The sequence below is a fragment of the Passer domesticus genome, chromosome 1 (assembly GCF_036417665.1).
Source record: "Passer domesticus isolate bPasDom1 chromosome 1, bPasDom1.hap1, whole genome shotgun sequence".
NCBI classification, from domain to species: Eukaryota; Metazoa; Chordata; class Aves; order Passeriformes; family Passeridae; genus Passer; species Passer domesticus.
The window spans coordinates 83,009,445-83,036,180 of NC_087474.1; positions in this window are offsets into that span (position 1 = coordinate 83,009,445).

The following is a 26,736-nucleotide window of genomic DNA, read 5'->3' on the forward strand; positions in this document are numbered from 1 at the left end:
CTTGGCTACCATGTTGTCATCCCTCCCCCAAAGTCCACTGTAAGGGGGAAGAGTAGGGGAAGCATACTGTCATAGTATGAGTTTGTTCTAGTCTTCATTCATGAAAAGGGGGTAAAAAAATCTTTTTTCTGTGCAAGATAGCTAATCCTTTCTTATGGTTTATATAATGTGGTTTTTTTTCTCCTCAATCATATGTTAGGTTATGCAATTAAAAAAAAAAAGAATAAATTCACAGCATCAATCTTGAAACTGAGACCTGAAATAGATGATTTTGTTTGAGAAGTCTATAGCTAACACAAAAGTGCTTACACTAACTTAAAAAGAAAATAAAGAAAGAAAAAGAAAAACTTTGTATTCCTCAAAAAAGCTGTGTACAGTGACAAAAATCTCAGTGTTCACCCACAAGAGCAAATATTTTCAGGATTCACAACCCAGAGTAAAGATGAAAGTAGCCTCTGTGCTCATACCCTGATTATCTTTTCATCACAAAACAAAGTAGTCCAAATGTCAAGATGCATTTGGTGACAAGGACTCCAGCAGATGTGTAGTTGTGTATGGAAATTATGGGAGCTAATATCTGCATCAACTTTCTGGAAATTGTTAACATGGTACTGGAGACAATCTCTCCTGTAGTAGGCATGAGGAAGAGTCTGACTAAGCTGAAGAATTTTTTTTTTTTTTTTTTTTTGTGCTGCATGCACCTGAATCCCTTGATATATGCATAAAAACATTTTTAAAAATTCTAAACAAGAGTATTATTTGAATCTTAGTCATAGCAATAGTTAGTGTCAGTCAGGAAGAGGTACTTGAATCATGGAAAAGGAGAAAATCATTACATAACTTCCCTGAAAGAGTTCTGTTTCTCATTAATTGTCTCCAATAGATGGGCAAATCTGAATAAATTTGTGCCAGAATTTAAACTCCTCTCAGCAATACAAGAGAAAAAGTAAACACGTTGACTTACATCAGATACCAAGAAGATTATAGAAGTGGAAAGTACAATTATTCAATTGGTACTCAGATCATTCAGACATTTAATATGGCTCTGAAAATCACTGCAGAGATGTACTGCTATTGCAAGGCTACATAAAAACTCAAAGCTGCTAGGAGACATCTCTTTGTCTAGAAGTCTGTGAGACTACAGTGAACACACATCTACATCTGTTGCAGTTCTAATTTATTTTGTTGATTCATTGTTGACATTCTCCCCTGAGTTGGTGTAGTAAGCAACAGTTTGGTTTACCCCTGAGTTTGCCCTCCCTCAAAACTGTCCCTCATGTCATTCCCTGCGCCTGGTTCCAGTTCTTTCCCTTCCTGGTTGGTCAAAGCAACCCAGCCCCTTATTCCCGAACCTTCCCCGCCACTCTCACCTTGGGCCAATCCCTGACTGTGCCACACCTTTGGAGTTCCCCTAAACCTGGATGTCCCATTAGCCCATGTGACTTATCATCTCCTCCCACTGACCCTGATTGGTTCCAATCTGTTGTTGTAATCCCCTCATTCCTCCCCGGATATTTCTCCATTGGTTGTTCTTTGTATCCACCTCTTGATTTGTAAGAGTATAAAGCCCTGTGCATGGCTATGCTCAGGGGTTTTCTGGCCTGAACGCTTTATATGGGATAAGTCCTTCTCTGTTGGAACGTCACAATTGGAGAGCCTCCTTCTTCTTTACGCAGTCCCTGTCATGGCTTTGGATTGTGCACCGTAGAGCAAGTGGCTCTAAAGGTTCTGCCTCTGGTAAAACCACAAACCAGGGTAGTTCCCCACTCCTGGTAGAGCGCTGGAGTTCTAAGAGCTAGCCTGGGCTCCAGTGGGCTGCATCATACATCCGGATATTTGTTTTGATACTTCAGTCGCCATGGAACAGGATATTATGGAAAATAAGAGAACCACTAAATACCAGAATAATGATGTAGGTTGTAATTTATCTGGATGCATATGGATGACATTCTGGTGGGTGCTCTGTTCTTTGTCTTCAACAAAATTTATTTTCTTTTATGAAAGCACTTCATACTTATGAGAAAGAATAACTTATTAACAGTAGCCAGAAAATATATGTTAATATCAAATTGTTGATTGAGAGTTTGAGCTGAGCTTTTTGAACATTTTAACACATATGCTGAAAAGGCATTTTGATCTCACCTTAAAACCAGGAAAACAAAATTGTGCCTTTCATTAAAAAAAAAAACCCCAAAGACCCTTTCATGTTTTAATGTGCTTTTGTTTTCAAGATAAGGCACACCAGCACTAATATTATCAGGCAGATGATACTCTTCTGCAGTTAGAACTGGAAAAGAAAAAGAATCAGTTTAACATGAAATTACATTTCTAACTAAGTTTCTTTTTCTACATTCACGAATCTTCTATGTGAATGCTAAAAGTCTTGCTTCACTTTCATTTGAAAAATATTTCAGGATGCAGAAATCGAGTTCAGTGAAAACTAGTCTCTTGTCGCCCGTATCCTATTTTGATAAAGAATGATACTTTTTATCTGACTGTCTTAGTTGTTTACTGTTGAAAATGACAAGATACAAAAATGACCCCATGCTGGTACTGTCAGGTGCAGCCATAACCATATTGTAATGAAGCCCGTGCTAAAAAAATCTGCATTAGACAAAATCATGTATTCAGCAAGACCTTTGGGTCTTCTGTTCCTGTATATTTATTACTCAAGATCTTCATGAATGACATTGGAAAAGCAAAGTAATATAGAAAAAGTTCAGTCAAGTGCTATGTTTTGGAGATTTTTTTTTTTGGGGGGGGGGTTGTCTTTTTGAGATTTTTAGCTTTCTTAGACATTGTTGCAAACATTCTTGATTCATGTACCTGAACTTTCCAATCACTTTATGTCCCTAACAAAAAGTGATTCCTGAAAAAGACTGTCAAAATCAAATAAATGAGATTATTTTCCTTATAATTTTTTTTAATCAGCTGCTTACATCACAAGATGACAAAAATAATCATCTGCTTAAAAAATGGTCTAAATCTGACATGAATAGTGTAAATTCTGAATAAAAGCTTCATAGTTAGGACTACATATACGGAGTTCTTGCTTCCAGTGTATCTGACAGTCACCACAATGACAGCTGAAAAAAGTCAAAGCAAAAGGAAAAAAAGAAAGAAAGAAAAAATGCCCCCAGAGGTTATCAGAAACATTTCCAAGGAATGCTCAATATCATGAGAACACAGTATCTTTCCAGATGCATTTTCAAGATTAAAGCATCAAGTGTCTTAAGGTGACTACAACTTCAATCCTGGAAGAAATGTGCAAATTCATATAGAGAGGGTCACAATACTGCAAGGAAGACCAAGTCCAGTTTTTTATAAACAAGGATTTATACTACCTGCACACACCTGTAAGAGATTAATTTCATATATAAATCATATAAAAAGAGAGAAAAAAGTAGTCTTGAGTAGTTAGACAAAACTATAATTAAACCTAGGATTAAAAAGAAAGCAAAATATATAGTATGTATGAGAGTACAATTCCTTAGGAGCCTGGAATCATATTCCATTCTTTTCTTCTAACATGTCTGAAGCGTTGGCTCCGATGTCTCACACTATGTTGACGCTGCAGTTACCAATTGAGGGAAAAGAAGCAGCAGAATCATTTACCTGAGTCATGACATAATATGGTAGTAAGTGGCACATGTAAAGAGAAAACCATACAATCGTTATATGGACTGGCATTTGATGGCATCTTCTAAAACCCCAAGTCATTAAAAACAAAAAAAAAAAAACCCACAAGCACTTTAGTAGAAGGTGTGGATTAATTCATTCCCACTGAACCCCTAGAAATCTGGCTGCTTTATGGCATACGTTCACTGTTACACATGCTACCTTCAAATATGAAAAAATAGGGTTTTTTTAGATAAGGGCACTTGTCAATTAGGAAGAGTGGGAACAATTTTAAAGTAGGAGGAATTACAGCTTTCAACATCTACATGGAAAGACAGTTACAATTACTTATAATAAGACAGTGACAGGAAAGATCCCTTTGCTAAGCAACCCTGAACAATCTGTTTTAAAGAGCAATGACATGCAACATGTTGAATTGAAGGACAAGCAGAAATACAATTCCTCAAAGACAAAATCTTACTCAGATGAGTTTACTTAGTAAATGAATTATTGCATATAATAGACCAACAAAACATTATGCACATATACAAATTCTGGACTACCAACTTTGTTGCTCTCTCCTTGTGAGTGTAACCTTGTGTGTGATGTATGCATTTTATGAGAGATTACACACACAGGCAAGAAAAAGTTATTTGGAAAAAAAAAAGAAAAAAACAGTTTTTCAGTTGTCTGTGACATGCTTCTATTTATACTTCTTTGATATTTTGATTGAAGATAACAGATCTTCAATATGATACTAGTGACTGTAAAACTATGCACAAGAGCTCGATGCATCTACCAGGTCAATGAGTCTAAATGACAGTCAATTCTTTTGCTCAGTGTTAGACACGGACCATAAAGTGGTGTTCAGAGCACTTTCACTTCCAGTGGAGTGGCTGAAAAGCTAGAAAGAACTTTTATACAGACTTTTGTGTAAGGAGAGATGAAGGGTAAACTAGAAGGCGTTTCACAGATTCAATTTGACCACTTGCAATTAGACGTGCAAATTGATATCAAATGGTCTAAATAGAGCAAAGCAGAGCTCTTGCATTTGCTGAGACTGAGTAGAATATATTTTTTGCATCCATTTACTCCAACAACTACTTTGCCAGTCAACTGTCACATTTCAAATCAATTCTGAAATGACACAGATTTGTTGAGCTCCTCCAATGGCCAGAGAGAGGGTGTCTGGGAGAAGGTCTGCCTGAGGCCCAAACCCTGTGCAGCAGGAGAAGCCATACAAGGAGTGGATTAAGTCACTTGGTTTTTTTAGCCTGGAGAAAAAGAGACTCAGGGAAGACCTTATCCTGGTGTACAGTTTTCTCAAAAGTGGAAGGTGAAGGGGCAGGCACTATTCTCCCTGCTTCCCTCAGTGACAGGACCCAAGGAAGTGCATGAAGATATGTCAGGGAAGAATTATGTGGATAATGGTTCTTCACCCAGAGAGTGATTGGGTGCTGGAAAAGGTTCCCTAAGGAAAAGGCACAGCACCAAGCCTGACAGAGATCAAGAAGCATTTGGACAATACTCTTGGATACATGGGTGACTCTTAGTGTGGTTCTGTGCAGGGGCAGGAGCTGGACTCAAGGATTCTTGTGGCTCCTGTTCCACTCAGCATAGTCTTTGAGTCTGTGAACTGCTTTTTGAAACAAATACGTCCACCAAGATTTCCCAGTTACTTTTGCATATATGCTACAGTTTAAATATGAAAATATATTGAAATATATGAAATTTCCCAGGTTATAGATTATGTATAGCTTATTTCACATCCACATTATGTAAACTTTCTACAGAGTAGGTGAATAAAAGAACACGCGGAAAAAGCAAATATTAATCTGTAAAACATTATGAAAGAAATCCTTTGGATTAACCCATATTCAGAAAAGCAGTGTTGTCCATAACTCCTTAAGTATAAACTATGCAATTTACTGAAAAATATTTTTAAGCACAGCAATTACTTTCTCATGACTTATAAATGCAACAACTTCAAATCCCAAAAAAGGAACTGCTAATAGATAAGAGGTCTGAAAAGGCCAGATATTACCAAGAGAATGATTCCCTTTTATTTTGTTCAAGATCCTGTTTCCAGGAAAAGAGAAATTGCAACTATATCTGTCTTATCGATCTATCTATCTATCTATCTTCTATCTGCCTATCATTAAGGTATTTAAAATGTTTCAAAAGTATTTTATAGAAGTACAGAAAAAAAGTATTGCAAAAAAAGTATTACAATACTTCTATGCTGAAAGAATCTCAATATCAATAATACAGCTAAAATTGCAATACATACTTTCCATTTCTATCCTTGTTTTCTGCTGTTCTTCTTACCTTTCCTCTGCTCATCTGGGTCTTGAGACTGTTATTGTAGCCTGCTGAAAGACATTTTCTTAATTTAGGCATTTGTCTTCATTGTTTTGCAGCATCCAAATTTACTGCATATAGTGGATATTGCGTGTCAGATACTATTTCTGTGTTCCCTTTGCCGCCCCTAAAACCAGTTGTGCCAGCCCTAGGTAGGCATTTCTTTTACTGATCACTAGTGGTTTATTGGCAAATGTGGAATCTCCACTGTAAGCCTCTCTTCTCATCACATGCTTCTACTCCTCTACACCACATCTTGTGCCTCCACTTCTCAGGGCCTCTACAGTCATAACATACCTGCATTATTCTATGCTACATTATTGCATTACAGTTGTAAGAATCTTATTTTGGGTAGGTAGCAGTAACACAGAAATATTCTGTATAAAATTGGGGTTGCAACATAAAAGATTAACAAATTTTGGAAAATAAAGTAAATTTGTCATAAACACTAGGCAAATTTAAAAAAAAAAAAAAAAACACCAAAAAAACAAAAAAACCCCCCCAAACAACAAAAAACAAAACAAAACAAACAAAAACAAACAAACAAAAAACACCAACAAAACTAAACAAAACCACCTGTTGTCACAGCTAAATCTGGTAAAACAAAGCTACAGTCAGGTCAATCAAAGTTCATACAGAAGAGGAAGGAGAGTCCTTAGCCCTCAGGCCTTTCAGCTACAGTGAAGCGTTTATAGTCTTTACTCTCAATGACAGTGCCACATTACAGGAATACATGGATTCCCTTTCCATGCTATATCAGAGCAAAACCAAGGACTCACACAGGGCTGCTGATTTGGATCTCTTTATGTTTCTGTTTGTTTTAAGTAGAAAGATCATGTGTAGCAGTACTTTGATATTTTGGCTTATCACGTCCAATAATTTAAAAAGACCAGATTAAATTTCTCTGTTTGTTAAAGGAGACAGTTGTGATTTTATAATTTTTTCACTAATGTGAGTAACTACTTTAATGTATTTGACCAATTAAGGAAAAAAATGTTAAGGATTTTGCTCTTTCTATTCTTTGCTCGTTATCTGTGCACTCTTAGGGAAAAAAAAAAAAAGAAACTGATTTCCCCATTTATTCACTATTTTTATTGTAAATTAGGGATTATATTTCCTACTTGCTTGTTGCTTTTATTTTAATAGAAATTTAATAAAATTAAAATAATATTTTTTTATATATGTCTTCAAAAATACCTGTTTTGCCTGAAAACTATTAGCTCTTCACTGACTGAAAAACAAAGGAGGATCCCCAGACTCAGTGGAACCTAATTAGTCCTTTTGTTCAACAAAAACTTTTGCTACATTTGCCTTCAAAAGAAATTTAATATTGGGTTCCTTTTTAGTAGACCATCAGAAGCTTTATCACAAAATTCAATGCAATTTTTAATACAAAAACCCCACCAATAAACAAACCCAAAATGAAACCAAAAGAACTGTCTACAAAATTTAGACTACAATGTAATACAAATTCTGGAGGTCTATCCATTGAGCAGTTAGAATCGTCATGCTCTGAAGCAAGTTGTGTTATTTTGTGTCTGCTTTCTCCCAGCAGCCCTCACCCCAGCACATAATGGAACTTCCATTAGAGATTTTCTGAGATCTGAAAGAGTGGAGATAAAGAAAATATTGCAGTGTTACAAAAAGTACAAGTGAAAAAACTGCAGCTTTTTAAAATCCCTGTATACAAGTCCAATAATGGATTTCTTGTGTGAACAAATGTATGTAAATGCACAAGTGGATAAAATTGCAATAAGGAGACATAATTCACCATGGCTTTTGGTCAAGAATATTCTGCAGTGGTGTAGAATTCAGTTAATGATTTTGGCAAACAACTGAAGTACCTGAAAATGACCTTATGGCTTTACAACTGGTCTATCATAGGGGTTAAGTGTTGCACACTCAAACTGATACCTCAGAAACCCTCATAATGCCTAAATATATGTTTCTGGATGGTATTTTCTAAATTATTAAGGTTATCAGTGAATCATTGACACTAGATGTTCATTGATTTTGGATCTATAATTAGGCTTGTAGCAGTTGAACAAAGGCTGCTTGAATTTTTCAGGTATTGGGAGGGGAGTTGAGTTTGTTTGGGGTGTTAGTTTTTTTAGTCTTGATTAATGAAGAGAGAAAGCTTTTTGTTGTCTTTTCACTAGTTTGGAATAGCATTCCTTTCAGCATACTGTATGAACAATGGGAAAGGCCTTAACTAGGAGGGGAACCTCACATATAGTTAGTGTAAAGAAGGCATAATGAAAAATAGAAGAAGAAAGGAATCATAATGATTTTCCACAGGAAATATCTTCCATTTGAGTCTAATCACCCATTTAATGTTATAAGAGATCTTATGGTATGGTGAATAATGTCTAATGAATAGTGATGGGATTCACCTCATTAATGACCTTAGCAGGTAAAACTGATTTTTAAGCAGAATTGTTATCTTGATAAATTGATTAAATTGATTCAAATTGCAACTGGTTACATACCAATTGGGTACACATTTTCTTGCAAGTAGTGTGGACTGAGTCAATTTTCAGAGCAGTAATGGCATCAGCAACTAATTTTGATTGTTCTTGCTCATTTCTAGATAATTCTCTGAAAAACTGATAGCTCAAGAGGCTTCTTCATGATGTAAAAATAAAACCAGAAGAGGTTGGTGTTTATTTAACAGTAGCTTTGGGAGGGTTCCCTCCCACATCTTTTCTGGTTTTGATATACCAGAAGTTTTCTTTTCCTTGGTCCTGTTACGTTAGGATTGTTTGAGATCTGTGGTATGAAAGGATGCTCAGATGTCTCAGATTCTACCAAAAATAGATGAGTTGACAAAAATATTAAGATTTTTTCCTCAAAAACAACTGTTCTTACCCACTCAGATTTTTAAAATCAAATTACAGTTCAATATATTCTTTTCTGAATGCTAGGATTTAAAAAAAAAAAAAAAAAACAGCCCAAAACCAAAAAAGCAAGCTTACATTGCATCCATATTCATCAGATCTCTCATCATTTGCTTTGTTCTGACATTTTTCCTGGCATGAAAATGCAGTATTAAATCCAGGTTTTTTAGCCTTCCCTGCAGATTTTTGGAGGCTCTATATGTTCAACAAACTTTTCAGTGTTGGACTGGCATTCAAAAGGTATGCTATTTTAATCCTATTATTTTGCCCCTCAAAATAGTTTTTCTGGGAAAAAAAGAATGAAGAACACAAAACCAAGCCTCCTTTACACTAAATATCTCCACTGTTTTAAAGCTGTTAATATGCCATAAATATTGGAAAGACAATAAATAGCAATTTTTTTCCTCTAAAAACATACAGCCACATTTCAGTAAAATCAATTATTTGAGTGGGTTATGCCCATATTGTTTTTTCTATTTTGATGAGTGGTAGAAAGTCTATGGTTTTGTAGGACTGATTTCCAAATGAGAAACAATTAAAGTTGTAAAACATGCTGAATTTGCCAATAACCTAGCTACAAAATATAAACAATTCCTGTTTTTGAAGGCTGTTGAAGGCTGTTTTGCCTTCAACAGACAGCTGAAATGGTACCTTGGAAATTTAATCTGCAGAAATTCCAGCTAACATACCACTGCTTCTGGTCCTGTTGCCAAGAAACAGCTCTCTTCTGTCTCCCTTGGTGCTAATCTCTACTTTTAGCACTGTTTCCCTATTCTCATTAGTCATGCAATGCTTCTTTTAAATGCTAAAGCCAGCGCTGAACATTTTGCCAATTCGTATATCTGGCAGTCTTGAAAATGTGCACAGTATCTGTGCACAGCCTGTGCATTTACTACCAGGTTACAGCAAGTTGAAACTCAAGTGCACTAATGCATAGATGCTTTTTTTACATATATATACATTTTAAATAATTGTTCAAGGCATTAAAATTATTTAGAAATTGAATAATTTAGGTTTCTGAAGAGAAATGCCAAAATAATTGTAGTAACTGAACTTATTCCAGGACAGCTGGAATATTGCCTTTAAGTGTATTTCATTCTGCACAAGATGTGAGTAAGCAAGGTAACAAGTCATTGTTAATTCAGCAACTGAAAATAATTCAGCCTATTTTTTGATGAGTAACAATATAGACCAAATAATATGATAGATATTTCTGAAATAAAGAACTGTGTTTTCTAGTAAATGTAAGAAAAGGACATGTCAGTAGTGAAACTGTCTCAAAACAAATCCTGCAAATTAAAAATCCAAAGCAAAAAAAAATACATCAAATGACAAAAAACCAACCAACCAAACAAAAACCCAACAACAAAAAAAAACCCAAAACATCCAATAAGTAGTCATTTGACTAGCTTGGGTTTAGTTCACTACATTGTACTTATACATGGATACTCATCCAACAACACAGTAGAGCAAAACATTCTCTATTTTAAGAGTACAAGTATAAAGGTATAGGCAGAAATGTAAAAACCTTAAGACCACCTTAACTTTATATTACAATTAGTAGATTGTGTCAGATTCCTATTTTGAAGCTTAAGACAACAATACATCCTTTACTTTGAACTGAGATGCATTTTAATACAAATTTAAGTATTTTTCAATCAATATTTCATAAATAAGTTTATACACTTATTCAGCTTCTTAGATCACTATTGAAATGTAACCATGAATACAAAATGAAAATCAGTGCTGCCAATATCAGTTTCATGTGAGCCTCATGGTGTTCTGTGGGGTTTTTTTCCAAGTTTTGGTTATTCTCAGCTCTGACTTTTAAAATAATTCATGAGTCAGAGAAAAGCTTGCTAATGTAAATGCTAGTGGCTGAGAAGGGAAGAAAACACATTATGGTCTCTAGTCCAAATCTTTGGAATTGTGTAGAGGATGATAACAAGTAACATACCAATGGTCTAGTGAAGTGTTAAGATTTCACTTCTGACAGTTTTCTAGAACAGAATTCAATAGTGATTTTCTTTACACTTTTCCATGTCTTTTCAAAGAAAACAGTCTTCCAGTTGTGAATATTGATCACAATAATTTTTTTTAAAAACAGGCATTTGAAAGACACAGTGTAAAGACATATTGTGTCCCTTTGCTTTCTTTAGCTTTATAATCACTGAGCATTGTAAATTCCAGAGTATTTAATCAATGAGCCATAGTTTGTATGTTTGTTAGAGTGAAAGCAGATATAGAGGGGTTTTTTTTGCTTATTACATGTTGGTTTTTTTCACAATGGAAGACTAATTAAATATTTAAATGGAGTAAGACTTGCAATGAAATCTGAGTTGAAACTTAAAGGTGACAAAGAAAAATTAACAATTCTCCTTACATTAATGAAGTAATTGAAAGTATTTCATTTGTTGCCAAGCAAATGTATTGTCAGTGCTGCATTTGCCACAGATCATTGTTCTGGCTACCATGTCAGCAGCATTAGCCATTTTAACTTGTTAGCTGCCTGCCAAATTTCCCTGCTGTAGCACAATTTATCATCCTGAGAATATTAATTATTCATATGCGTATTTGTCAAAGAATAGCTTTTCAGTTTTTTCTTTTGATCTTCCAAAAACAGTTGATCCATCACATCCCTAATGCAAAACAATCTTAGGAACAGCAAAATGGTGATCACTACTCTGCTGGTGACTGTTCTGCTAGCAGAACACAGATGGCAGGAAATGGCATCCAGTAGCTCTAGTTTACTGGGTAATTTGAACAAGAGAAAAATTCAGGCTGAAATGGATTTCAGGAGATCTGTAGTTCAGCTTCCTGCTCAAAACAGGAGGTCAGAACATGTTGCTCGGCGTTTGTCTAGTTGGATTTTGGAAACCTTGAAGGACAGAGACTGCAAGGCTCTGGGCAGACTTTTCTTCTGCTTGGCTGTTCTCAGGGTGAGAAAGTTTTCCTTATATGCTGAGTAAAACTCACGTTTCAACTTCTGTTCTTCAACTCATTTTCCTACAATGTACCGGTGAAAGATCCTGTTTCATCTCCTTGCTTACCTCCTCTCAGGTAGGGACAAGCTGTACTGGGTTGCCCTAAAGCTGTCACTTTCCAGGCTGATCAAGCCCATTCTCTCATCTTCTCATAAGTCAGGTCCTCCAGTTAAGACTAGTTTGGCCCTCCACTGGTCTTTCTCCAGTTGGTCAGTACGTTTCTATAGCAGAGAGTCCCAAAACTGAGCAGAGTATCCAGATAGGATCTCATGAATGCTGAACAGAGAGGGATAGTCCCTCCCTTCAATGTCACCATGATTACTTCCTGGGGTGCTGTTGGTTGTTTTCACAGCTGGGGCTCACTGCTTGCTTATAATTGGCTTGTGTTTGCCAGGGTAGACAGGTCTTTTCCTTTAGAAATGCTCCTAGTCAGGCCTGTGTCCTTGCACTGGTGCTTCATGCCCAGGGACAGCCTTTGATATTTGTCATTGCTGCATTTCATGGCACTTTTTTTGCCCATTCCTTACTAGATCCCTCTGGATGACAGCTCTTATTTCCTGCATAGTGACTCACCCTGCTAAAGTACTATCATCTACAAAATCAGTGAAAATATCCTCCATTAGCTCCTCTAGATCATTGATAAAGTAGTTAAACAGGTCAGGTCCCAATTTAAATCCCCGCTATGCTCCATTTCTTACAGACCTCTACCACTTGTCACAGGTCTCCAGGTAGATTATGATGCATTAACCACAACCCTCTGAGCCTAGATACAGAGCTAGTGCTTAGCCAGCTAGATGTCTGCCTATTCAGAGATAGTAGGATTCAGTATCAAAAGCTTTTCTGAAGTCAAGTTAGTTAATATTCATTGTCATATATTAGATAATCTACTACAAACTCTAGATAAACACATCTGGGCTCCCTTTCACACAAAACCTGGACCAAATTATCTATCCATTCCTTGAGCAAGCTGAAGTCTGTTTGTTTAATGCCCCAGATACATATTCTGCTACTCTCTCAGTGCTTTCAGCTTCACAGCCACTGCAGTTTCATGGGCACTATTGTAAAAGCTGTGATCGATTGCCAAATCCAAGCAGCTGTTCCTCTGCCACTGACGAGAAGACCTAGAAGTCCATTACCTCTATTTGGCCTCTTCACTACCTGTATTAGTAAATTATCCCAATCATCCTCCAGAAGTCTCCACTTTGTTGCCCTTCTAGCAGACGTTAGAGAGGTTCAAGTCCTTCAAGAACATCCCATGACTTCCTTATGTCACATGTTAAAGAAGTCTTTTCACACTTTCTCACTCGGATCTAGTGATCTGAAACAGTTCCATAATGTTATCACCCTCACTGGCCTCTCCTTAATTCATGAACTGTAAGCCACAATGAGTCCATCCCACAGAACAGATTATACACCCAAGTTCTCTTTACTGTAGAGGCAAACCTTCCATACCATCTTCCTTGCTTTTCCTTTGAATTTGTTTCCATTCACAGAAGTACTCTCTTTATGCAAGCTGTCCTTAGACATCTCATTTGTTCCAGTGACACTGTCGTTTTGGGACTAATCATGGAGCTTTTGCCCTTTCTGCATGTTTCTTAGGCTTTGTTAATTTTTTGTACACGAACTTAAGGCTGTGAATGGTGTCTTATCAACATTCATTTCCTTAGGTGCCTCTGCTCGTCATTCCATTCATTGTTATCACATTTATCTTGTATTCACCTTCTTTGTTTAAAGCTCTCCTCAGCTGTTTGGCCAACCTACTGGCAATGACAGTCCCACTCCACTTTAACAGGTGAATCCAGTCTATTCCCAGTACTACTGGATCCCCATAGAGACAGGAAGTCAGCAAACTAAGCATGGATTTCTGTCCCTTGCAAGGAGTTAGTTTCCTCACTGCTATCTCCTGCTGCCTACTCTTGGTGCAGACCAGTGGTTCAAGCTCATAGTTGGCTCTGATGAGTGATGAGATTTGACTTTATGCCCTTTGCCTGCTACCAGGACACTGATCATGCTCTGTAGTTTCAAATCTCTGAGGGAGGAGATGTCTTAGTCAGGAGTTAATGGCCTCAGCCTTAGAGCTTGTACTCAACTGAGCAGAAACATCACACAGCAAGGGTTTTAGCCTTGTCTACATAGGGCCTCAGTGAAGATTTTGTCAATTGTTTGGTGCTTCACAGTTCGATCAGCTCCACCCACAGCCCCTTCATGTGGGAGCAGCCCCTCAGCTAATACACACATTTGCTACGCAAGGACACCCTTGCTGCCTCCTCCACCCATGGAGAGGGTCCATAGGCAGTCCCATAGCTGGGGAGGTACATCCTCCCTCTTGGCCAGCTCTGGGTGCAGGCCTTTGGTGTGCCAGGAGGGTTGCTTCAGTATCATGGGGTGTGGCATCACCATTGTTGAGCTGTTCCAGCACCTCCAGAGGTGGCTTTTTTTCTCTTCTGGATGAATTCTATTATTTGCACTGAGACCTGTATTTAAAGTTCTGGCAGCTGTATATCTGTGTTCCTGGTATAGTTGGAAGAGGATCTTGATGTTCCCTGACCTCTAATCTGAAGTGAGCTAGAGATAAACAGTGGTATTTCACTGAAATGAAGGAGACTACAGGCTCAGAGAGATTAGGATCAATATTTTTGGAATGTAGATAAGGTAAAACAGTAGATAACCATGCCTATCTTATTCATTTGCTGCTTACAAGAATTCATCAGCCTAGCCTGAAATAAGTATTCATGCCAGGCTATCATCTATTATAACTGATTAAACTCTCTGGTACCACTGCTTTTCATACAAAGGATGTAGGATAAAGGCACCTGTTGAGCTCAAAGACATATTAAAATGTGTATCACATTATATTGATATTAGAATCTTTTGTACATTTTGCCTGAGAGGGACAACTATCTCTCTATAAGGAGTTATAATTGCAAGGGATGCATCTCCACAGGATTTCCACAATTAAATTGGAAGGTTATTTATAGCAAAGAATAAATGACTACATGGTGTGGCAATGGCAAAATATTACTGAGAATTAGAGAAATAAAACATGACTTCTGAAGATGAAAGGTAAAAATGAATAAAGGAATTTACAACAGATAAAATACGGGAGGCCAGAAAAATAATGACATGTAGTTATTGTGAAGAAAATGGTAGCTGTAGGAAAAATGCATAACTGACAACTAGATACTGAAGCGCTGAGGATATCAGCAATAGATTTTTCTCAATAGATTAGCAACTCCCACACACAATTTTTCATGGGATAACAATTCAAAAAGGACAGTCAAGCTCCTTCCTTTTCAAAAGGTTAACCTCTAAAGAGAGTCAGAAGTTGCAAAGATAAATTAGCCTTTTTCTTACAATAGGATCTCAGTAAGGTATAAAGTCTTCAGTTTAAAATGGAAGGAAATATATTATAATGCAAAGCATAATGCCTTTGCTTTATTTCAAGGAGTCTGTCTTTACCAGTGTTTAAGGGTAACAAAGAGATAATCCAAATTATCATCTCTATTTATATTGTACATATATGTCTTCCAGCTAGGAGCAGCCTTGGCTTGTAGTTCCCACTGCTGTTCTTAACAACAGTTAGGAGTCTGTAAGGATTCAGCTGGGTTTTATCCCCTGAAAACACTCATCAAACTCTACATCATATACAGGTCTTGAACATCTCACATTTGCACCAACAAATTGAGGAAAATGACCCTGTAGAAGAGGAGCTGAATCTTAAAAAAAGAAAACAGATTCCCTTCACACTCACTTGTCAAGGCTCACAGGCACCAATACAGCCATGCCCAAGAGCTCTAGCTGAAATTTACAGCAAAGACATATTTTTGGACCACCCTAGTCCAACCTGTATTTTGTAATTTCTTCTTAAGTTGGCTGTCTTGTGGCATTTGGGTATGCCTGTTGTACCTTCAAGGTGCTCACATTTATCAGTCTTCTTTCCATCCTGTCTTACTCTCCAGAGTAATTTGAATTTCTCTCTTTTTTTCTTTCCTAGAGACAGAGGGAATGGTCAGAGCTCCAGCTGCAGTCCTTTCCCTTTCCCCCAATATCTTCGGATTGCCTGTGTCTGAAAGTCTCACCTTGATATTCATCATGTGGAGGCAGCCTTGTGTTTTCCATGAGTGTTTTAGTGTTATGTGTCAGCTTGTGATCTTGATGACTTGCTGCTTTAAGCATTTTCTCCTGCTGCCATTCTTAACCACACTTGCCTTTTTCTGTTGTTTCTACACCCAGGCATACTATTTCAATCTCCACACACAGTGCATTTTACATTTTTATTACAATTCTCTGAATCACACAACAAAATAGTCTTGATAAAAGTGAGTTACCTATAGAGCTCTTTACTGTAGATAAATGTAGGAGACTAACTTCCAGCTTTATTTATAAAATTGATAAAATGCATATGAACAGAATTAAAATATACAAGAAAGTAGGACGTCCAGTTTTCCAAATCATCTCCCCCTTTTTTACTGAAGAGTTGATTTGGAAACAATATTCAAACAGAATAAATACAATTCAAGTTAATAATGCATGAGATTTTAACATATGAACAAATGAGATAGATTTACATTGCTTCAAATTATTATAAGAAAATGTTGCCAAGTATTATAGCTGATAATACAAAGTGCTTCTGGGGATGCAAGGCAGGCCACTTTTCCAGTCTTTCCAGTGTTGAAATATGGGGTCCATATTGACAACCTTGGCAGAGCTCACCATAGGGGAAAACATTTATCAGTAGAGTGAGGAATTTTAAAATATTTTTTGTTCATTTAGCATTATCAGGAAAAGAATTTCCACAGTAACAGCCAGGATACATTTTGACATCCGAGGTGTGTGAAAACAGAATGACAAATGGTTGATTTGCTAGGCCATATCAGCCATCAGACACCTTTAATTTTATACCACATCAGAGTTACTATGAACAGTGTCTCAAGCCTGAGAAAAATATTTGGTAAAAATACAAAGCTTTGTGAAGGACGTGTTGCAAAATCTAAATGTTGATAGACATTGACTAGCACAATTTGAAATTCTTCTCTACTCTGCTTTTATCCCCTAATTCTAAACAAGACTTTTCCTATGATGGTGGTATTGAACTTGATCATGGGGCCTTGGGCCCAACTACTCTTTCCTTTTATTTCATTAGATTTTAGCACTAAAAGAATTTTACAGATTTTTTTAAAGCAAAACAAAGCAAAAAATATATTCTCTTACATGTAGTAAAGTTTTTGTTCACTGTCAAAAAGGAACCATGGAACTGAACATTGACCTAAGAAACAGGTGCTGTACCTCTCAGTGATGTGGAGGTGGTTCTGTTCTGCATGCTGCCATATGAATTGCCTTTTACGTCTGCTTAGCATGCCACATTAGCTTTTCACGTGCAGCATCATAAGACTGTAGCATCTGGTATTTGTCTCTCTCACAGAGACAAAGCCAAGAACAAACTGTGGCTTATAGGTATGTACCTTTTAACCTTGAACAGGTTCTGTTACCATGAATTGGAAGAGCATAGTAAGAAGATTCATTTCACAGCTAGGAGTTTCTGAGAAGACGGTGAAGGGGTTTCACCTGACATCTGTTTCTGGATACTCACTGTCACAGACACTGCTGTCACTCGGCTGTTTCCTTCATCTTCCAGGGGATTTCAGTGAGACAGTAGAAATGACAGAAGGAATCAGCTGGAGTCTAGTTAAGTTTAAACAGAGTCAGCAGCATCTGTTAAAATACCTTTGGAAGAATGGTCTGATTCTAGTTCAAACTTCACAAAACTTCACAAGCTCAATTGCTTTTAGACATGCTTGTGAGAAAATGTAACATTTAATTCAAGGTCACACTGAAGAGAATGGATGAAGTCAGACTTTCAGAGAGCAGTTCCTAATGCTTCTTTACATACAAGTAACTTAATGATAGATAAAGCCTTCTGCTAAAAGGTCTAGAAATAAAATACTTATGGGATGAGACAAAGGTATTAAAGGAGTGTCTTAGATTCAGGCAGAAATCAGAAAGCTAAGGTTACTTACCTTTATCTGCTTTATTTCCCCAAATTTAAAATGGAATTGTCATTACTTTCAACCTCGTATGGCTTTTTCCAAAATATATGCCTTAAAGCTGATGAGAGGGAGAATGAATACAAAACAGTGGGAGTCATGTAATTTAACACAGTGAAAGCCTCCCATTCACTTTCTTGCCTTTACACTTTTGGTATCCTTCCTCATCCCTTGAACCAATCATTATGATTCAGTCTGTGTACATCTAATTGATCATCCAGATATGCAACAGAGCAATATGTAAAAAACTGTATTTTCAGCCTGCTTTTTCTTAGTACTTATTACCCCAGCGTCAGGAGTTAATTTTTTTCTGTTTTCTTCTCTTTCCTGCAATTTGAATACTTTTTTCTTTTCCCATTCTATTGTAATAATTCATCGAATAAAGCACATTACAACTATCCTTTCTCCTTTAACTCTAGTATTTCTACATGTAGGAAAAATACCTTATCTATCAGAGGATAAAACTATAGCAAATGTATTATCTTTTATGTGTTACTGTATATGAGCTTATCAGGAGGAAAGGCTTTAAATTGTGCAAGCTTATGAAATTCTAAGCAAAAAGGTATTCTAACTCATCAGAATTTTGAGCAATCTTACCTATGAACTAAAAATGAATGCATAAAATGTCAACCCACAGGGTAACTCCTTCAAGGTTATAGGCACTTGAAACTTACAGCCAATGAACACCTTTGCAACCATAGTCACCATGACAGAGTAAATACACTGATGAATTCTATGGCATTTCACAATCAGAAATATGGAGAAAAGCCATGGAATAGTTGCTAAAATAATAAACTGTAACACCTAAAACTAGGAGACAAGATATACTGAAGCAGTACAAAGAAAAAAATAAAAAGATATTAACTTGTCTGTCCCCAAGCTATCACAGCTCCCACTTAAATACCCACATCTTAAAAGCATAACTTACCCTGCAAACTACTTTAAGGTCTGTCTATGGCACATTTCAGCTGTCAGTTATTCCTGACACTGACTAGGTGATGTGTATGTACAATATGTTCAGCAAACCAAAATATAATGTATATAGGAGGAAAAAAAATCAGAAAACATGAAGAAAATGTTATGTCACGTAACACTTCTGACCTTTTTCTGTTACAGGATGTTTTAACATACTATATCTGTAAGTTACCAGTAATGGATAAGAATAGCATTCTAAAGGAGATGGAGAAAAGGGTGTTTTTATAACATTGGAAATAAAGTTTAGAGGAGGTTTGCATAGAAACAGCAACACCATGGAAATATTATAGTTATAAATACATTGAGAAATTTTTTTTTTTATGGGACAAGCAAAAATTACATTTGGTGTTATATTAATTTATTAACCTTTGAATTCATATATTATGTCATAAATGTCAGTCATCAGGTTATTTTTTTGAATAGAGATGGCCAGATTTAAGCAATAACTGTAAACATGTTTGGCATGCTATTTATAGCCACCAGTAATACAAAGCAGAAAGAGACTTAAATGACCACAATAACTTCCAAAAATCAGTCCTGAACTTTAAATTTTCAAAAACATGAACATAGATTCAAATGCATATTTGTCTCCAAATAGATATTTACATTTGAGTATGGATTGCCTTTTTCATGCTGATCTGTTGCAAAGATTGGATTGGTAGAAAAAACCCACAGTTTTTTGTTACAAATAATATAGCAATCATATTGGATCATGCAAGAGAAGGTATATGTAAAATCTTGTCCACTGAGAAAGAAATCACTAATTTAAATCATTTATTATATTTGGCTTATGTGGCAAGGTTTTGGTAGCAGGAGGGTGGGAGGGACTGCAGGGGTGGCATCTGAAAGAAGACATCAGAAACTGTTCCTGTGTTGGACACTTTCATACTAGAGTTCCAGCAGAGTCCAAGAGGGACCTGCCTCTGGCCAAATCTGAGCCAACCAATGACAGTGGTTCCACAGCATATTTACTAAAGGGTAAAAAAATGCTGTGCAACAGCAGCTGGGAAAGAGGATTGAGAATATGTGAGAGAAACAACTCTGCAGAACCAAGACTGTGGTGAAACAAGCTGTACTCTTGCAGCCCATGAAGGACCATGGTGGAACAGGAATCCACTCTGCAGGCCATGGGGGTGCCCACTGATGGAGCAGGTGGAGATGCCCTCAGGAAAGCTGCAGATTGTGGAGAGCCCATGCAGGAGCAGACTCCTGGCAGGGTCAGTGGTGGCATGGGGGATCCACACTGGAGTAGGCTGTTCCTGAAGGACTGGACCACATGGAAAGGACCCATCAGTTGTAGAATTGGAGCCTGTGGGTAAAAAGGACATTGGAGCCCTTGGTGAAGGATTGTATGATTGTATCCCATGGGTGGGAAGCCATGCTAGAGCTGCAGAACTGTGTGTGAGGAGGAAGGAGCGGGAAAGACAATGCTTTATGAACTGACCAAAAATCCTATTTCCCATGCACCTGCACCACTCAGGAGTAGGAGGTAGAACAGTTAGAAGTGAAATTGAGCCTGGTAAGAAGTGAGGGACAGGATGAAAATGTTTTAAATGTTGTTTTACTTCTCACTATCTCACTCTATTACAATTAATTTGCAATAAATTAAATTGTTTTCCCCAGGGTAAGTCTATTTTCCTTGATGGTAATTGGTAAGTGTTTTATCTGACCTTTTCTTGACCCATGATTTTTCATTGTATTTTCTCCCCTGTCCTCTTGATGGAAGGGGAATAGTACAGTGGCTTGGTGGGCACCTTGTAGCCAGCCACGGTATTTGTATCTAGAACAAAACATTTAGTATCTATTTTTTAAAATGTACTAATTAATACCTTATATGTATGTGCATTTTTAAATCATTTATGTTATTCACTATGGGGGTATTTTTGTCTGTTTAAAAAATTTGTCTTTTTGTGTTTTCTTTATAATTGATAACTTCAGCAATTCCAAATGGTCAGTTTTCCCTTTCTTTGCCAAATTTCTCGGAGATTTAAATAATTACTTGGTGTAGGAAAAAAATTATTTTTAAATTGAATTTGAATCTTTTGTTTTATTCCTCTATTTTAAATATTTCTTTAACTATCACAAAGACCCAAATTTCCTGGTATCTGAAAAACTCCTGTCAAGACCATGATAAATAATTTTTGTTTCCAAATCATTCAGACATAACTGCAAGTGATAAATGCACAATACCTATCAATAGCTACCAGATATTTGGTGATCCAGTAGCATATCAAAAGCATAAATGATCAAATTTCTCAGAAAAAATTGTTGGTTCTTGCATTTTAATGCTAGCCAGAATTTTAAAGTATATATTATAAGAAATTTGGAACAAAGGTATCAGATAGCATTTGGCAAAGAATTTGCAGACCAGTTTGCCTTATTAGCTTGATCAATGGATCCTCAAACTCAGGAAGAATAAAACCTTGGATTTCCATTCTTAAATTTTGATAATGCAAGCATATTCCAGTGATAAGTAAAGATGGATAAACAATGCAATCATTGCTCACAAACAGTGAAAAATAGACAAATATAAACATTTTCAAAAGAAAGACACTTTTGTGAACATTATTTAAAATGCAGACAAATTTAACAAACTCCAGAACCACGAATACGTGAGGAAAACAGAATCTTTTCTTCTAAGATGGAATTACTCATCACATTAAATTAACTTCTTTTATAAGACCTAATTTTGCAAAAACAACATTTCAAAGACTGATTTTGTCTTGTTTCAAGGCGAAGAAATTGTTTTCCAAGAAAAAATCTGAGGCATTTCCAAGTTTATCCCATCCACTGTTATTTGATGAAAATCCAGGATTTTTAGCAGTTGTTGCTTTTCACACCCTCTCCAGCCTCTTTCACAGAAAGTTTGATTCATGGAAAGTGTTTGTTTCTTCAGAACCATGAACAAAAATGAAGGAAATAATAAAAATATAAAATAAGAAAAAGCCTGAAATAAAGCATTCAAATATCATGTGCAGCTGCTTCAGTCCCCGTTTTTAATCTCTATGAGGCTTTTTATCAAGATTGTATTTTTCAATTTGTGTGATGGCAGTAGGTCTTACAGTGCACAAATGCTCAGCAACAGAAAAGAACAGTTTATAACAGGAGACGTAACTCTGTGTGCCCAGCTGCTCGAAATGAAGTGTGGCACAAGATGAACCCTGCAAATAACTAGAAAAGCATTCTAATCATAATATATATTTCTGAACAGAAACTCTTTTTTTTTTTGAGTGAAAAATGTTCCATAGATGATGAGAGTTATATTTTCTCCGTTTTTTCCCTATTTAATGAGCCTCACTTGATGCCCAAAAGTAAAGCTAGATTCATCCCATTTCACAAAGTCTACTATATATAGGAGATTTTTCATGGAAATTGCCATAGAAAAAAATTCATATAGGCACCTTGATTTTATGAATGCAACAGATATGGTATCCTGACTCAGCCTGCCGTCACTGCTGTTGTGACCCTTCTGGCTCTGTCACCAATGGATAAAAAATACTATGCTCTCTCAAACACAATGCAAGCTCTGATTTGGATTTAAAAACTCAATTCAAGCTTCATTATGATGTTTTTAATCCATCAAAAATTGACAAGTATGAAACCTTCTTATTCTTAGACAGAATTCAACAGTCACCTTTATACAAATAAAATAGATTTTACTGTTCACAGTCTTTAAAAGCAGCCTGTTATTCAAATACACACTCAAAGTGAATAATCAGGTAAAGTTTTAATGTATGACATTCCTGGTTAAAGTGTACTTAAGTTTTTCTGGAAGTGAATTAAAGGAAGTAAAACCAAATAATATCTTAATAACAAAGCCTGTTTTTAACCCCCAAAGTTTTATCTTTTAAGAAAATCTCTTTGGAGGAGTTATAATTTGTGAGGAAGTAGCTCCAAGGGATTGAAAATGTTCTCAGAGTAACAAAAGTTACTAAAAAGGTATTTAGTTAGTTTATTCTGTGCTAGCGATTTTTAATTTTGTAATGCAAAGTTGTTGTTCTTATACATATTTTGCACACAACACTATGTCTAAAATTGCAAAATCAGATAGAGAAATGAAATAAAATTACTTTTTTTTTGGCTATAAATTTACAACACTGAGGTATCTCCCACAAAATGAAGATAAATTTTATAATAGCTAAGCGGTGTAAGTAAAATAGATTATTTTTAGTATGACAGAATACAATGTGGCACAATTTCTAATTGCACTGTGATCTCTAAATGCTATGCTTTACTCCTGTGAACTACAAGTACCAATAACAAGAAAGAATATATTAGAATATTTATTTAGAACATCACAATTGAAGTATGCAATGTTTATTGTGCTGAAATGTATCATTACAATTAAGTGAGAAAAGTATTTTAATTAGTGAAATATTTTGTTTAGTGTAGCTGAGATTTTGTTTATTCACCTCAGGCTTATGAAATTTTAAGCATGAAGATATATTAAAATATTTATGTAATGGTAATGTTTGTTCTATCCACTACTTGGAACCACACCTCAAAAAGTTGCTAAAACTAAGGTGAGGAACAGCAGTTTTCAGCAGCAAACAGCAAGAAGTTTATTTTTCAGTTCAAAACAAAATCTATAAATTGTGGCTCAATGAAAACATATCATCACAGCATTTTTTTTCCTTGTGAAAGTAATACATGCTAGTGTTCAGGCATTTGACTGATTAACACTAATGTCAGTTAAAAGTTTAATATATCAATTCTATTTCTTTAGCCTAGTGCTGTTAAATACATGCAGCTTTAATTTTTAATTGTCACTTAGCGCATGTTAATTAAACATAAAAAAATCAGATCTGTTGATGGGAAAAAGCCTCAAATGAGTGTTTTTTTCATAAAGGGGTCCCCTTAAAGCATTTCTTATGCTAATATGAATATATTCAGTGCTGCTTTCGTGTTCCAAGAAAGACCTGTGCATTACTTTAGCCAATCATCTCTTAATTTATTTTTCATACCCAACTGATAAACATGGTTTGCATTGCTTGGTATGGAGCTCTATTCTATGATGAAGTAAAAGAGATGTTAATTGATTCTGATTGACAGAAAATTATTAGATGTGTCACTTTGGATAGTCCCTGAGGCCTCAAAAACAAGGACAAAGAGTTTTCTCAACCGGGTTGCTGCAGGCCTGTTAATAGGAACGTTTCATGCAGGTACCTGCACTTCCCAAACAGAAAAATATTCATTAGAAATAACAAATTAATTGTAGGTGTAATTAAGAATCAGAAAAAGGAGGGTTTGTGAGTGCAATCATGGCTGCTGATAACACTAGTTCTCCCACCAGCCTGTATCCTTTCAGTCACCTCACCTTTTCTCAGGTATTGTATCTTGTATATTCTATCTTTAGGACTTTATCTGCATTACGGAGCAATTTGGAATTAAAAGAAGAAGACTGGTAAATCAAAGCAGTAGATAGTGAGACTTCTCATAACTTAACTAAGTGAGCTCTAGGAAAATTAGGAGTAGTCCCTTGACAAAAAGATCCTCAGTTTTCACAGGTCCAATGCTGTTTAAAAACCAAAACAGTCATGCTGGAAGGATATATTTTCTCCCTCAACTGGTGCCTCCATTTCTAAGAAGCATCACATTCTCCTCTCCTCTCTTCTTGGAGAAAGGTAGTAATTATAGTCCCTGCCGTCATTGCTCTTTTCAAATTCTTACTTGTAAAATGCTTCTACTTCCATTTGTGCTATTTTCTAGGTGAAGCTGTGGTGACAGCTGTCCAGTCTTCACAGATATGATATCTTCAGTTTCCAGAAATAGATCACATTATGCCCAAGCCTTTAGATTTCATCTGGGGTTTCCATACCTTGAGGAAATGGCAGTATCTATGTGTTCTCAGCCCCCTATAGTCCCTTTTTGCACACAGAAATCTTCACAAATAAAAAATATTGCAGTTTTAACCTAGTAACCAAATATTTCTTGTTTTCCCAAGAGATTTGAAAGCTGCACCATGTGCCTTTTGCTAAAACACTTATCTTCTAGTCACACAGCCCTAATTCAATCCACTGGCTTTAAGCATTTTTTCCCTTCCCTCTTTGCTTTAAATGTCTCACAACTTATATCAGATAAATTAGCTGCTTTGCTACTGATAGCCCTCTGTGGACCCTTGTTTTCTCCCTGACATCTGCTTTCGAGAATAGGTGGGAAGCATATACAAACAAATAAAACACCTTAACTACGTAGGGGTTCCTAGGATTTTCTAAGTGCGCCTAATCTCTTTCCATGTATTGCAACATGAAGAATCCATTAAAATGACTGATTTCACTACAGACTTTTTTTTCTCCTCCTGCAAGCAATATTATGCAGGCATTTATACTTTATAATCAGACAAGAATTAGTATATATTGAACTGATAAGGACTTGATAATTTCTAAATGTGATTAAGTTGGGCACTGAGAATAGTTGACTATTCTGAGCTCAATTTGCAAGTTATATTTTGTTTAAAAAGTTAATTAGTTAGACTGAGCCATAGAAGGGAGATTTTTTTCCTGGTAAACCTCTGAAGCTGGGAATTCAGGGTGCAAATGTGCTAATGGAGCAGTGAGGGAGTCAAAGTAGGACTCTTGCAGCAAAAATAGAGAGGGTGCAGTGGTTGGCAGAGAACAACCCCAGCCAGACCTTTGAGGGAATGGACAGAAATAATCATTTCTTCATGGAGATCAGGATCAATTGGATAAAGTTCCTTCTAACTCAAAAAAGGCAGCAAGAAATTTAACCTGGAGTTAAAGGGTGTTACAATTCAATGATTTAGAATGTTAAGTATGGTAGTTTCCATTTTAATATAACTCAAACTCTCATATGTATATTATGTATCTAATGCCTTCTTTTGGGAGGTAGCATAAGGAAAATTTCTCTACAAACTCACTTCAAAGAAGGTCCTGTTATTGTAGTGTTCATGGAATAGTGTAGGAAAGTGAGCACCTAACAGGAAAAAATATTTTATGGCCTGTTTTAGAACTTCCAGCAGAATTTTCCACTTTGGATATTTCTGAAAACACAAGATAGCCAGGTATCAATCGAAAATTTTGTCACTTGTGCAAGAACATTTATATCACATCTTCTCCCTTGATCCTTTCTTCTTACTATAGTGTTTTGAAAAAGTCACACCTTTTTTCTTTTTTAATTGCCTTTTGAGCCTAGTATAACCCCTTTACAGAGCAGAGCTGAATATACTGAAATATGTAGCAGAGACTCAATAAATTAATAACAAAAATCTGGATATATTTATGTGTAACCTATTTCCATTGCACATATACATTAATCTTCTGACAAAGCTGATCACAAACATTCAGTTGGGCAATTATGGTCTTAGATATCCATGTCTCAAATGAAAGCAAAATTTTATAGAGCGAATATAATTTTAAAAATAATTATGAAAGGAAACAAAGGAAATATATTTATTTGCTTATTTGTTTGTATCTAGGTTTGTCCTAGCTGGGGACATCCTTTTAAAAAAAAAAAAACAGAAGTTTATTTAATGGGTTTTGGTACTTCATAAAAAAAAAGAGTAAAATCATGGCAGTAGAAATAACTGGAATCAAAAAGAAAAGAATTGTAAAAATGTTAAGTTTGAAGGAATACAAGGCATTTAAAGAACACTACTTGTAATATTTTCATTGCAAAGAAATAAAACAATGTAAATATTACCAGGTCACAAACGATTACCCAATACACTTCTTGAGTCACCTTGAACTGCGAAGACTTATCTGCTCATAAAGGTTAACTTCAATAGGCTGGGAAATTCGGCAGTGAGTAGATCCTTTAGCAGATAAAACTAAGGAAATAAAAAATTTGTGAAAAGCTGCCAACTCTTCAAAGTTATAACTTTGAAAGTATAAGTTTTCA